The sequence below is a fragment of the Aethalodelphis obliquidens genome, unplaced genomic scaffold (assembly GCF_003676395.1).
Source record: "Aethalodelphis obliquidens isolate GAN/ISIS:26980383/991018 unplaced genomic scaffold, ASM367639v1 scaffold36, whole genome shotgun sequence".
NCBI lineage: Eukaryota > Metazoa > Chordata > Mammalia > Artiodactyla > Delphinidae > Aethalodelphis > Aethalodelphis obliquidens.
The window spans coordinates 6,139,405-6,155,302 of record NW_020837980.1 but is presented as its reverse complement, the minus strand read 5'-3'; positions in this window follow the sequence as shown (position 1 = coordinate 6,155,302).

Here is a 15,898-nt window from a genome sequence, read left to right as displayed (position 1 = left end):
AAAAACAACTAAATGAAGTGGAGATAGGCAACCTTCCAGAAAAAGAATTCAGAATAACGATAGTGACGATGATCCAGGACCTCGGAAAAAGAATGGAGGCAAAGATAGAGGAGATGCAACAAATGTTTAACAAAGACCTAGAAGAATTAAAGAGCAAACAAACAGAGATGAACAATAAAATAACTGAAATGAAAACTACACTAGAAAGAATCAATAGCAGAATAACTGAGGCAGAAAAACGGATAAGTGACCTGGAAGACAGAATGGTGGAATTCACTGCTGAGGAACAGAATAAAGAAAAAAGAATGAAAAGAAATGAAGAGAGCATAAGAGACCTCTGGGACAACATTAAACACAACAACATTTGCATTATAGCAGTCCCAGAGGAGAAGAGACAGAGAAAGGACCTGAGAAAATATTTGCAGAGATTATAGTTGAAAATTTCTCTAACATGGAAAAGGAAATAGCCACCCAAGTCCAGGAAGTGCAGATAGTCCCAGGCAGGATAAACCCAAGAAGAAACATGCTGAGCCACATAGTAATCAAATTGGCAAAAATTAAAGACAAAGAAAAATTATTGAAAGCAGCAAGGGAAAAACAACAAATAACATACAAGGGAACTCCCATAAGGTTAACAGCTGATTTCACAACAGAAACTTTGCAGGCCAGAAAGGAGTGGCATGACATATTTAAAGTGATGAAAGAGAAGAACCTACAACCAAGATTACTCTAGCCAGCAAGGATCTCATTCAGATTCGATGGAGGAATCAAAAGCTTTACAGAGAAGCAAAAGATGAGAGAATTCAGCACCACCAAACCAGCTGTACAACAAATGCTAAAGGAACTTCTCTAAGTGGGAAACACAAGAGAAGAAAAGGACCTACAAAAACAAACCCAAAGCAATAAAGAAAATGGTCATAGGAACATACATATCGATAATTACCTTAAATGTGAATGGATTAAATGCTCCAACCAAAAGACACAGGCTCACAGAATGGATACAAAAACAAGACCTGTATATATGCTGTCTACAAGAGACCCACTTCAGACCTAGGGACACATTGAGACTGAAAGTGAGGGCATGGAAAAAGATATTCCGTGCAAATGGAAATCAAAATAAAGTTGGAGTAGCAATTTTCACATCATAAAAAATAGATTTTGAAATAAAGACTATTAAAAGAGACAAAGTAGGACACTACATAATGATCAGGGGATCAATCCAAGAAGATATAACAATTATAAATATATATGCACCCAACATAGGAATGCCTCAACACATAAGGCAACTGCTAACAGCTATAAAAGAGGAAATCAACAGTAGCACAATAATAGTGGGGGACTTTAACACCTCACTTACACCAATGGACAGGTCATCCAAACAGAAAATTAATAAGGAAACAGAAGCTTTAAATGACACAATAGACCAGACAGATTTAATTTATATTTACAGGACATTCCATCCAAAAACAGCAGATTACACGTTCTTCTCAAGTGCACACGGAACATTCTCCAGGATAGATCACATCTTGGGTCACAAATCAAGCCTCAGTAAATATAAGAAAATTGAAATCATACAAGCATCATTTCTGACCACAGTGCTATAAGATTAGAAATCAATGACAGGGAAAAAAACGTAAACAACACAAACACATGGAGGCTAAACAACACGTTACTAAATAACCAAGAGATCACTGAAGAAATCAAAGAGGAAATCAAAAACTACCTAGAGACAAATGACAATCAAAACACGACGATCCAAAACCAATGGGATGTGGCAAAAGCAGTTCTAAGAGGGAAGTTTATAGCAATACAAGCCTACCTCAAGAAACAAGAAAAATCTCAAACAATCTAACCTTACACCTAAAAGAATTAGAGAAAGAAGAGCAAACAAAACCCAAAGTTAGCAGAAGGAAAGAAATCATAAAGATCAGAGCAGAAATAAATGAAGTGGAAACAAACAAAACAAGAGCAAAGATCAATAAAACTAAAACCTGGTTCTTTGAGAAGATAAAACAAATTCATAAACCATTAACCAGATTCATCAAGAAAAAGAGGGAGAGGACTCAAATCAATAAAATTAGACATGAAAACGGAGACCACAGAAATACAAAGCATCCGAAGAGACCACTACAAGCAACTTGATGCCAATAAAACCGACAACCTGGGGGCTTCCCTGGTGGCGCAGTGGTTGAGAGTCCGCCTGCCGATGCAGGGGATGCGGGTTCGTGACCCGGTCCGGGAGGATCCCACATGCCATGGAGCGGCTGCGCCCGTGAGCCATGGCCGCTGAGCCTGCGCTCCACAACAGGAGAGGCCACAACAGTGAGAGGCCCGCGTACCACAAAAATAAATTAATTAATTAATTAAAAAAAAAAAAAAAACGACAACCTGGAAGAAATGGACAAATCTTAGAAAGGTATAACCTTCCAAGACTGAACCAGGAAGAAATAGAAAATATGAACAGACCAATCGCAAGTAATGAAATTACAACTGTGATTAAAAATCTTCCAACAAACAAAAGTCCAGGACCAGATGGCTTCACAGGTGAATTCTATGAAACATTTAGAGAAGAGCTAACACCCATCCTTCTCAAACTCTTCCAAAAAATTGCGGATGAAGGAACACTCCCAAATTCATTCTATGAGGCCACCATCACCCTGATACCAAAACCAGACAAAGATACTACAAAAAAAGAAAATTACAGACCTATATCACTGATGAATATAGATGCAAAAATCCTCAACAAAATACTTGCAAACAGAATCCAACAACACATTAAAAGGATCATACACCATGATCAAGTGGGATTTATCCCACGGATGCAAGGATTCTTCAATATATGCAAATCAATAAATGTGATACACCATATTAACAAATTGAAGAATAAAAACCATATGATCATCTCAATAGATGCAGAAAAAGCTTTTGACAAACTTCAACACCCATTTATGATAAAAACTCTCCAGAAAGTAGGCATAGAGGGAAGCTACCTCAACCTAATGAAGGCCATATGTGGCAAACCCACAGGAAACATCATTCTCAATGGTGAAAAACTGAAAGCATTTCCTCTAAGATCAGGAACAATACAAGGTTGCCCACTCTCACCACTATTATTCAACATAATTTTGGAAGTGCTAGATATGGCAATCAGAGAAGAAAAAGAAATAAAAGGAATACAAATTGGAAAAGAAGTAAAACTGTCACTGTTTGCAGATGACATGACACTACACATAGAGAATCCTAAAGAGGCCACCAAAAAACTACTAGAGCTCATCGATGAATTTGGTAAAGTAGCAGGATACAAAATTAATGCACAGAAATCTCTGGCATTCCTATACATAATTAAGGAAACACTCCCATTTACCATTGCAACAAAAAGAATAAAATACCTAGGAATAAACCTACCTAGGGAGACAAAAGACCTGTATACAGAAAACTAAAGGACACTGATGAAAGAAATTAAAGATACTACAGACAGATGGAGAGATATACCATGTTCTTGGATTGGAAGAATCAATATTGTGAAAATGACTATACTACCCAAAGCAATCTACAGATTCAATGCAATCCCTATCAAATTACCAATGGCATTTTTTACGGACTAGAACAAAAAATCTTAAAATTTGTATGGAGACACAAAAGACCCCGAATAGCCAAAGCAGTCTTGAGGAAAAAAACGGAGCTGGAGGAATCAGACTCCCTGACTTCAGACTATACTACAAAGCTACAGTAATCAAGACAGTATGGTACTGGCACAAAAATAGAAATATAGATCAATGAAACAAGATAGAAAGCCCAGAGGTGAACCCACGTACCTATGGTCAACTAATCTATGACAAAGGAGGCAATGATATACAGTGGAGAAAAGACAGTCTCTTCAACAAGTGGTGTTGGGAAAACTGGACAGCTACATGTAGAAGAATGAAATTAGGACACTCCCTAACACAATACACAAAAATTAACTCAAAATGGATCAGAGACCTAAATGTAAGACCGAACATTATAAAACTCTTAGAGGAAAACATAGGAAGAAAAATCTTTGCCATAAATCACAGCCAGATCTTTTTTGATCCACTTCCTAGAGTAATGGAAATAAAACCAAAACTAAACAAATGGGACCTAATGAAACTTAAGAGCTTTTGCATGGCCAAGGAAGCTACAAACAAGATGAAAAGACAACCCTCAGAATGGGATAAAATACTTGCAAACGAATCAACAGACAAAGGATCAATCTCCAAAATATATAAACAGCTCATGCAGCTTAATATTAAAAAATAAACAACGCAATCCAAAAATGGGCAGGAGACCTAAATAGACATTTCTCCAAAGAAGACATACAGATGGCCAAGAAGCACATGAAAAGCTGCTCAGCATCACTAATTATTAGAGGAATGCAAACCAAAACTACAATGAGGTATCACCTCACACCAGTTAAAATGAGCATCATCAGAAAATCTACAAACAACAAATGCTGGAGAGGGTGTGGAGTAAAGGGAACCCTCTTGCACTGTTGGTGGGAATGTAAATTGATACAGCTACTATGGAGGACAGTATGGAGGTTCCTTAGAAAACTAAAAATAGATTTACCATATGACCCAGCAATCCCACTACTGGGCATATACCCAGAGAAAACCATAATTCAAAAAGACATATGCACCCCAATATTCATTGCAACACTATTTACAATAGACATTTCATGGAATCAACCTAAATGCCCATCGACAGACAAATGGATAAAGAAGATGTGGTACATGTATACAATGGAATATTACTCAGCCATAAAAAAAACGAAATTGTGTCATTTGTAGAGATGTGGATGAATCTGGAGACTGTCATACAGAGTGAAGTAAGTCAGAAAGGGAAAAACAAATATCATATATTAACTCATATATGTGGAACCTAGAAAAATGGTACAGATTAACCAGTTTCCTGAGCAGAAATTGAGACACAGATGTAGAGAACAAAAGTATGGACACAAAGGCAGGAAAGTGGGGCAGGGTGGTGGTGGTGGGATGAATTTGGAGATTGGTGTTGACATATATACAGTAATATGTATAAAATGGATAACGAGTAAGAACCTGCTGTATAAATAAATTTAATTTAATTTAAAAATTAAAAAAACCCACAGTGCGATACCACATTATACCTGTTAGAATGGCTAAAATTTAAAAGACTGACCATGTTATGTGTTGGGGGAAGTTGTGGAGGAAATGAAACTCATATGGGCTGCTGGGAATGTACAATGATACAACAACTTTGAAAATAGTTTGGCAGTTTCTCAAAAAGTTGAAGAAACAGCTGCCATATGACCCAGTCATTCCATTCCTAGGTATTTATCAAAAAGAAAAGAAAGCATATGTTCATGAAAAGACTTGTACATGAATGTTAATGGAAGGTTTATTTTGAATAGCCTCAAATTTGAAACAACCTTAATGTCTATCAAAAACTGAATGGTTAAACTGTGATGAATATGTTCATTATCTTGATGATGGTGATGCTTTCCAGTTGTACACATATGCCAAAACTTGTCAAACTGTACATTTTAAATATGTGCAGTTTATTGCATACCAATTGTATATCAGTAAAGTTCTTTAAAAAGAAAATGATTAATTCATGTTATTATAGAAAGTCAAAACATACATGTAGACACTTAGAAGAAAAACTCATGCAAGACCTACTACCCAAGTGTAAGCTTTCTAGATTGTTGTTTATGCATATACTTTTTTGAAAAATGGGACAAGATTTTTTTAACTTATTCTTGTTCTATGTATTGCAATCATTTTTTGTGTACCTACTCATGCATGGTATTCTATCACACAGTGTGACTACAACTAATTCGACATTGTCTCACATTTGGACTTCAAATTTGTTTCCCAGCTCTGTGATTCCAAAGCAGTGCTATGATTTACATCCTTGAAGCTATTTAAGAAGCAGCAATAGGTATGGTATCACTTACATGTGGAATCTTAAAAAAACAAAAAGCCAATTTCATAGAAACAGAAAACAGAATGGTGGTTGCCAGGGGTTGAGGGGAGGGGGGAAATGGGGAGATATAGGTCAAAGGGCACAAACTTTCAGTTATAGAAGAACAGGTTTTGAGTATCTAATATACAGCATGGCAACTACAGCTAATAATAAGTTATTGTATACCTAAAGTTGCTGAGAATAGATCTTAAGCATCCTCACCACACACACAGAGTTAACTATGTGAGGTGATGTATGTGTTAATTATCTTGATCTTGGTAATTATTTCATTATATTTATAAAATAAAATATTTATATATATAAAATCATCACGTCATACACTTTAAATATACATGACTATTTTTGTCAATTATTCCTCAGTAAAGTTTGGAAAAGCAAGATCACTAGAAAGAGACCATACCTTTGGAAATTAAGAGGTCTATAGGTCAAAGAAGAAACAGAGAAAAAAAAAGTAGCAGTATATCATAGTGGTTGAAATTTTGTACAAGCTCAGGACTCAAGCTGATTGATTTAAATCCGGGTACTCTATTAGTTATATAATTTTTAAAAAATATGAATAGTAAAATTTATTTTAAAAATTAAAAATGTGTGATATACACAGAGATATGCATACGGTATATGCATAATGAAAGAGGTACCCAACACATGTTCCCAGGAGTTGGACCTGGGAAGGCTGTTATGTAAAGAGAAACTTTCACGTCTTTAGGTTAGGAGAAACTTTCATTTATTTTCCTAGACATATAGCTTTCTTTAAACTTTTTTTGTGCAAACTACTTGTACTAGAAAATAAATCACAGAAACATAATGTACAACACAGGGAATATAGTCAATAATATAATAATTTTGTGTGATGTATAATCTAGAAAAATATTGAATCATTATGTAATACACCTGAAACTAGTATTATATTGTAAGTCAAATATGCTTCAATTAAAAAAATTAAATTTTTCTTGTAAAACATAACATAGATAAATAAAAATGAACAAACCTTGAAGTAGAGGTGCATTTAATCTCAAACCAACCTTAAGTACCACCACTTAAATCAAGAAATACAAAATTGCTAAACTCTGTAATCTCCCCCTGTGCTCCCTCTTCCTTACTACTCCTCTCTGTTTCAAAGTTAAAAACTATCATGACTTTTATTGTCACTACATTCATGCTTTTCTGTAGAGTTTGCCACCCATGCATGAATTTTCACACGTTGTAGTATTGTCCTGCCTGTTTGTGAACTTCATATAAATAGAATAACCCAATATGAATTCTGTTGTGCTGACTTCTTTTCTTCAATGTAAAATTCATCCATATTGCAGGATGTGGAATTTTTTTTTAATTTACCTTTTTTTGGAGAGAACATTTAAGTTCTACTCTCTCAGCAAATCTCAATTATATAGTACAGTGTTATCAACTATAGTCACTATGTTATACGTTAGATCCTCAGACTGTTACCAAACCAAACTTGGGTCTCCTCATCTGATGAGCAGCAAAGCCAATCTACTGCAACAGATTTTGGTGAGGGAAAGTACAGTGTTTATTGCAGGGCCAAGCAAGGAGAATGGGAAGCTCATGTTCTAAAGACCCAAACTCCCTGATGGATTTCAGAGAAGGTTTTTGTTTTTTTTTTTTAACATCTTTATTGGAGTATAATAAAGTATAATAACATTGCTTTACAATGTTGTGTTAGTTTCTGCTGTATAAAAAAGTGAATTAGCTATACGTATACATATATCCCCATATCCCTTCCCTCTTGCATCTCCCTGCCACCCTCCCTATCCCGCCGCTCTAGGTGGTCACGAAGCCCAGAGATGATCTCCCTGTGCTATGTGGCTGCTTCCCACTAGCTATCTATTTTACATTTGGTAGTGTATATATGTCAATGCCACTCTCTCACTTCGTCCCATCTTACCCTTCCCCATCCCTGTGTCCTCAAGTCCATTCTCTACGTCTGAGTCTTTATTCCTCTCCTACCCCTAGGTTCTGACTTACTTCACTCTTTATGACAATCTCTACATCCATCCATGTCTCAACAAATGACCGAATTTCATTTCTTTTTATGGCTGAGTAATATTCCATTGTAAATATGTACCACACCTTCTTTATCCATTTGTCTGTTGATAAGCATTTAGGTTGCTTCCATGACCTGGCTATTGTAAGTAGTGCTGCAATTAACATTGTGGTACATGTTTCTTTTTGAATTATGGTTTTCTCAGGGTATATGCCCAGTAATGGGATTGCTGGTCACATGGTAGTTCTATTTTTAGTTTTTTAAGGAACCTCCGTACTGTTCTCCATACTGGATGTATCAATTTACCTTCCCACAAATAGTGCAACAAGGTTCCCTTTTCTCCACACCCTCTCCAGCATTTATTGTTTGTAGATTTTTTGATGATGGCCATTCTGACTGGTGTGAGGAGATACCTCATGGTAGTTTTAATTTGCATTTCTCTAATGATTAGTGATGGTAAGCATCCTTTCATGTGTTTGTTGGGCATCTGTATGTCTTCTTTGGAGAAATGTCTCTTTAGGTCTTCTGCCCAGTTTTGGATTTGGTTGTTCGTTTTTTTGGTATTGAGCTGCATGAGCTGCTTGTACATTTTTGAGATTAATCCTTTGTCAGTTGATTCATTTGCAGATGTTTTCTCCCATTCTGAGGGTTGTCTTTTCATCTTCTTTATGGTTTCCTTTGCTGTGCAAAAGCTTGTAGGGTTCATTAGGTCCCATTTGTTTATTTTTGTTTTTATTTCCATTTCTGTAGGAGGTGGGTCTAAAAAGATCTTGCTGTGATTTATGTCATAGAGTGTTCTGCCTATGTTTTCCTCTTAAAGTTTTATAGTGTCTGGCCTCACACTTAGGTCTTTAATCCATTTTGAGTTTATTTCTGTATACGATGTTAGGGAGTGTTCTAATTTCATTTTCTTACATGTAGCTGTCCAGTTACCCCAGCACCACTTATTGAAGAGACTGTCTTTTCTCCATTGTATACTCTTGCCTCCTTTATCAAAGGTAAGGTGGGGGCTTCCCTGGTGGAGCAGTGGTTGAGAGTCAGCCTGCCAATGCAGGGGGCACAGATTCGTGCCCCGTTCCAGGAAGATCCCACATGCCGCGGAGTGGCTAGGCCCGTGAGCCATGGCCGCTGAGCCTGTGCGTCTGGAGCCTGTGCTCTGCAATGGGAGAGGCCACAACAGTGAGAGGCCTGTGTACTGCAAAAAAGAAAAAAAAAATAAGGTAAGGTGACCATATGTGCATGGGTTTATCCTGTTTCATTGATCTATATTTCTGCTTTTGTGCCAATACCATACTGTCTTGATTACTATAGCTTTGTATTATAGTCTGAAGTCAGGGAGGCTGATTCCTCCAGCTCTGTTTTTCTTTCTCAAGGTTGCTTTGGCTATTCAGGGTATTTTGTGTTTCCATACAAATTCTGAAAATTTTTGTTCTAGTTCTGTGAAAAATGCCATTGGTAGTTTGATAGGGATTGCACTGAATCTGTAGATTGCTTTGGGTAGTAGAGTCATTTTCACAATGTTGATTCCTCCAATCCAAGAACATGGTATATCTCTCCATCTGTTTGTAGCATCTTTAATTTCTTTCATTAGTGTCCTTTAGTTTTCTGCATACAGGTTTTTTGTCTCCTTAAGTAGGTTTATTCCTAGGTATTTTATTCTTTTTGTTGCAATGGTAAACGGGAGTGTTTCCTTAATTTCTCTTCCAGATTTTTCATCATTAGTGTATAGGAATGCCAGAGATTTCTGTGCATCAATTTTGTATCCTGCTACTTTACCAAATTCATTGATTAGCTCTAGTAGTTTTCTGGTAGCATCTTTAGGATTCTCTACGTGTAGTATCATGTCATCTGCAAACAATGACAGTTTTACTTCTTCTTTTCTGATTTGGATTCCTTTTATTTCTTTTTCTTCTCTGATTGATGTCACTAAAATTCTCAAAACTATGTTGAATAATAGTGGTGAGAGTGGGCAACCTTGTCTTGTTCCTGATCTTAGTGGAAATGGTTTCAGTTTTTCACCATTGAGGACGATGTTGGCTGTGGGTTTGTCATACATGACCTTTATTATGTTGAGGTAAGTTCCCTCTATGCCTGCTTTCTGGAGGATTTTTATCATAAATGGGTGTTGAATTTTGTCAAAAGCTTTTTCTGCATCTATTGAGATGATCATATGGTTTTTCTCCTTCAATTTGTTAATATGGTGTATCACATTTATTGATTTGCATATATTGAAGAATCCTTGCATTCCTGGGATAAACCCCACTTGATCATGATGTTTGATCCTTTTAATGTGCTGTTGGATTCTGTTTGCTAGTATTTTGTTGAGGATTTTTAAATCTATGCTCATCAGTGATATTGGCCTATAGTTTTCTTTTTTTGTGACGTCTTTGTCTGGGTTTGGTATCAGGGTGATGGTGGCCTCGTAGAATGAGTTTGGGAGTGTTCGTCCCTCTTCTATATTTTGGAAGAGTTTGAGAAGGATAGGTGTTTGTTCTTCTCTAAATATTGGATAGAATTGATAGAATTCTCCTGTGAAGCCATCTGGTCCTGGCCTTTTGTGTGTTGTAAGATTTTTAATCACAGTTTGAATTTCAGTGCTTGTGATTGATCTGTTCATATTTTCTGTTTCTTCCTGGTTCAGTCTCAAAAGGTTGTGCTTTTCTAAGAATTTGTCCATTTCTTCCAGGTTGTCCATTTTCTTGGCATATAGTTGCTTGTAAACTCTCACGATCCTTTGTATTTCTGCAGTGTCAGTTGTTACTTCTCCTTTTTCATTTCTAATTCTACCAATTTGAGTCTTCTCCCTTTTTTTCATGAGTCTGACTAATGGTTTATCAATTTTATTTATCTTCTCAAAGAACCAGCTTTTAGTTTTATTAATATTTGCTATTGTTTCCTTCATTTCTTTTTCATTTATTTCTGATCTGATCTTTATTATTTCTTTCCTTCTGCTAACTTGGGCGGTTTTTTGTTCTTCTTTCTCTAATTGCTTTAGGTGTAAGGTTAGGTTGTTTATTTGAGATTTTTCTTGTTTCTTGAGGTAGGATTATATTGCTATAAACTTCCATCTTAGAACTGCTTTTGCTGCATCCCATAGGTTTTGGGTCATCGTGTTTTCATTATCATTTGTTTTTAGGTATTTTTTTATTTCCTCTTTGATTTCTTCAGTGATCTCTTGGTTATTTAGTAGCGTATTGTTTAGCCTCCATGTGTTTGTATTTTTTAGTTTTTTTCCTGTAATTTATATCCAGTCTCATAACATCATGGTTGGAAAAGATATTTGGTATGATTTCAATTTTCTTAAATTTATCAAGGCTTGATTTGTGACCCAAGATATGATCTATCCTGGAGAATATTCCATGAGCACTTGAGAAGAAAGTGTATTCTGTTGTTTTTGGATGGAGCGTCCTATAAATATTAATTAAGTCCATCTTGTTTAATGTGTCATTTAAAGCTTGTGTTTCCTTATGTATTTTCATTTTGGATGATCTGTCCATTGGTGAAAGTGGGGTGTTAAAGTCCCCTACTAGTATTGTGTTACTGTCGATTTCCCCTTTTATGGCTGTTAGCATTTGCCTTATGTATTGAGGTGCTCCTATGTTGGGCGCATAAATATTTGCAGTTGTTATATCTTCTTGGATTGATCCCTTGATCATTATGTGGTGTCCTTCTTTGTCTCTTGTAATAGTTTTTATTTTAAAGTCTGTTTTGTCTCATATGAGACTTGCTATTCCAGCTTTCTTTTGATTTCCATTTGCATGCAATATCTCTTTCCATCCTCTCACTTTCAGTCTGTATGTGTCCCTAGGTCTGAAGTGGGTCTCTTGTAGACAGCATATATACAGGTCTTGTTTTTGTATCCATTCTGCCAGTGTATGTCTTTTGGTTGCAGCATTTAATCCATTTACACTTAAGGTAATTATCGATATGTATGTTCCTATTCCCGTTTTCTTAATTGTTTTGGGTCTGTTATTGGAGGTCTTTTCCTTCTCTTGTGTTTCCTGCCTAGAGAAGTTCCTTTAGCATTTGTTGTAAAGCTGGTTTGGTGGTGTTGAATTGTCTTAGCTTTTGCTTGTCTGTGAAAGTTTTAATTTCTCCATGGAATCTGAATGAGATCCTTACTGGGTAGAGTAATCTTGGTTGTAGGTTTTTCTCTTTCATCACTTTAAATAATGTCCTGCCACTCCCTTCTGGCTTGCAGAGTTTCTGCTGAAAGATCAGCTGTTAACCTTATGGGGATTCCCTTGTATGTTATTTGTTGTTTTTCCCTTGCTACTTTTAATGTTTTTTCTTTGTATTTAATTTTTGATAGCTTGATTAATATGTGTCTTGGCATGTTTCTCCTTGGATTTATCCTGTATGGGACTCTCTTTGCTTCCTGGACTTGATTGACTATTTCCTTTCCCATATTAGGGAAGTTTTGAACTGTAATCTCTTCAAATATTTTCTCAGACACTTTCTTTTTCTCTTCTTCTTCTGGGATCCCTATAATTGGAATGTTTGTGCATTTAATGTTGTTCCAGATGTCTCTGAGACTGTCCTCAATTCTTTTCATTCTGTTTTCTTTATTCTGTTCTGCAGCAGTGAACTCCACCATTCTGTCTTCCGGGTCATTTATCCGTTCTTCTGCCTCACTTATTCTGCTATTGCTTCCTTCTACAGAATTTTTAATTTCATCTATTGTGTTGTTCATCCTTGTTTGTTTGCTTTTTAGTTCTTCTAGGTCCTTGCTAAACATTTCTTGTATTTTCTCCATTCTATTTCCAAGATTTTGGATCATCTTTACTATCATTACTCTGAATTCTTTTTCACGGACTGCCTATTTCCTCTTCATTTGTTTGGTCTGGTTGCGCCTTCATCTGCTGCATATTTCTCTGTCTTCTCATTTTGCTTAACTTACTGTGTTTTGGGTCTCCTTTTTGCTGGCTGCAGGTTCATAGTTCCCATTGTTTTTGGTGTCTGCCCCCAGTGGGTGAGGTTGGTTCAGTGGATTGTGTAGGCTGCCTGGTGGAGGGGACAGGTGCCTGTGTTCTGGTGGATAAGGCTGGATCTTGTCTTTCTGGTGGGCAGGACCACGTCTGGTGGTGTGTTTTTGGGTGTCTGTGAACTTATTGTGATTTTAGGCAGCCTCTCTGCTAGTGGGTGGGTTTGTGTTCCTATCTTGCTAGTTTTGGGCATGGGGTGTCTATCACTGGAGCTAGCCGGTTGTGAGTGGAGCTGGGGCTTAGTGTTGAGGTGGAGATCTCTGGGAGAGCTCTCGCCAGTTGATATTTCATGGGGTCCAGTGTCCTGAACTTGGCTCTCCCACCTCAGAGGCTCTGGCCTGACACCTGGCTGGAGCACCAAGACCCTGTCAGCCACACAGCTCAGAAGAAAAGGGAGAAAAAAAAAGAAAGAAAAAACAATAAATAAAGTAAAATAAAGTTATTAAAATAAAAAAATAGAAAAATATTATTAAAATAAAAAAATATTTTAAAAAAGAGAGCAACCAAACCAATAAACAAATCCACCAATGATAACAAGCGCTAAAAACTATACTACGATAAACATAAAAATCAGAAGCTAGTCTGTCGCATACAGCAAACCCCAAGTATACAGTTGTTTCCAAAGTCTACCACCTTGATTTTGAGATAATTCCTTGTCTATTCAGGTATTCCAGAGATGCAGGGTACATCAAGTTGACTGTGTAGATTTAATCCACTGCTCCTGAGGCTGCTGGGAGAGATTTCCCTTTCTCTTCTTTATTCGCACAGCTCCTGGGGTTCAGCTTTGGATTTGGCCCTGCCTCTGTCCGTAGGTCACCTGAGGGTGTCTGTTCCCTGCCCAGACAGGACAGGGTTATAGTAGCAGCTGATTAAGGGGCTCTGGCTCACTCAGGCCGGGGGGGAGGGAGGGGCACGGAGTGCAGGACGAGCCTGCGGCGGCAGAGGCCGGCGTGACGTTGCACTAGCCTGAGGTGCACCGTGCGTTCTCCCGGGGAAATTGTCCCTGGATCCCGGGACCCTGGCAGTGGCGGGCTGCACAGGCTCCCGGGAGGGGAGGTGTGGAGAGTGGCCTGTGCTCGCACACAGGCTTCTTGGTGGCTGCAGCAGCAGCCTTAGCGTCTCATGCCCGTCTCTGGGGTCCGCGCTCATAGCCGCGGCTCATGCCCATCTCTGGAGCTCGTTTAGGTGGTGCTCTGAATCCCCTGTCCTTGCACACCCCAAAGCAATGGTCTGTTGCTCTTCGGCAGCTCCAGACTTTTTCCCGGACTCCCTCCCATCTAGCTGTGGCGCACTAGCCCCTTCAGGCTGTGTTCACGCCGCCAACCCCAGTCCTCTCCCTGGGATCCGACCTCTGAAGCCCGAGCCTCAGCTTCCAGCCCCCGCCCGCCCCGGCGGGTGAGCAGACAAGCCTCTCGGGCTGGTGAGTGCCGGTGGGCACTCTGTGCGGGAACCTCTCCGCTTTGCCTTCTGCACCCCTGCTACTGCGCTCTCCTCCGTGGCTCCGAAGCTTCCCCCTCCGCCACCCGCAGTCTCCGCCTGCGAAGGGGCTTCTAGTGTGTGGAGACCTTTCCTCCTTCACGGTTCCCTCCCACTGGTGCAGGTCCCGTCCCTATTCTTTTGTCTCTGTTTATTCTTTTTTCTTTTGCCCTACCCAAGTACGTGGGGAGTTTCTTGCCTTTTGGGAGGTCTGAGGTCTTATGCCAGCGTTCAGTAGGTGTTCTGTAGGAGTTGTTCCACATGTAGATTTTGTGTGTGTGTGTGTGGTACGTGGGCCTCTCACTGTTGTGGCCTCTCCCGTTGCGGAGCACAGGCTCCGGACGCGCAGGCTCAGTGGCCATGGCTCACGGGCCCAGCCGCTCCACGGCATGTGGGATCCTCCTGGACCGGGGCACGAACCCGTGTCCCCTGCATCGGCAGGCGGACCCCCAATCACCGTGCCACCAGGGAAGCCCTAGGTATATTTTTCATGTATTTGTGGGGAGGAAGCTGATCTCTACATCTTACTCCTCCACCATCTTGAAGGTCCTCCATTATATAATTTTTTACAAGTTACTCAACTTCTCTAAGCCTCAGTCTCCTTGTGTAAAAGTGTAATAATAATAGTAGGTAATAATAATAATGTCATACATAATAGGATTGCTATAAGCATTCTAAATTAATTTGTGCAAAGCACTTAGAAGAGTGCCTGGTACATAATAATTATTCAGTAACATTTAGCCATTATTATTGATTATTTCATTAGTATTAATTCCTAGGAGTAGAATTGTTTGTTCAAAAGGTATGCATTTTTGAGGTTTTGTTATAAATTGCCAAATTTAAGCTGAGAATTAATATTCACAAATCAACATTCATACTGTCATTAACATCAATGATATTTTAGGAATTCCCTGGTGGAACAGTGGTTAGGGCTCCACGCTCTCACTGCTGAGGGCCTGGGTTCAATCCCTGTTTGAGGAACTAAGATCCCACGAGCCGCATGCCCCCCCCCAAAAAAAATCAATAGTATTTCCATGGGTGCAAATATATGTATTGTTTTTAATACAAGAGGCTAAATTTAAATGTTCTTTAAAATATTTTTTACTTGGAAATAATGCCAGGAGTCATCTGGTTCCATTTATCAGCAAGGATAGGGCAGTTTGTGCTGTGGTAACAAGCAATCCCATAATCTCAGTAATTTAAAACAACACGGATTATTTCTCACTCATGCTACAAGTCCAACGTTAGTGCAGTGTGATGGGAGGGAGGGTGTCTACTCCTTGTATGTCATGGACTCTGGCTCACAGGGGTGCCATGATGCTTCCATGATCTATAAGGCGGGAAAAAGAGAAAGTGGCAGTACATGCACTGGCTCTTAAAGCTCCTGCCTGATGTGATGCACATTAGTTCTGCTCATATTTTCTTCTTCAAATAAGACATGTGGTCACAC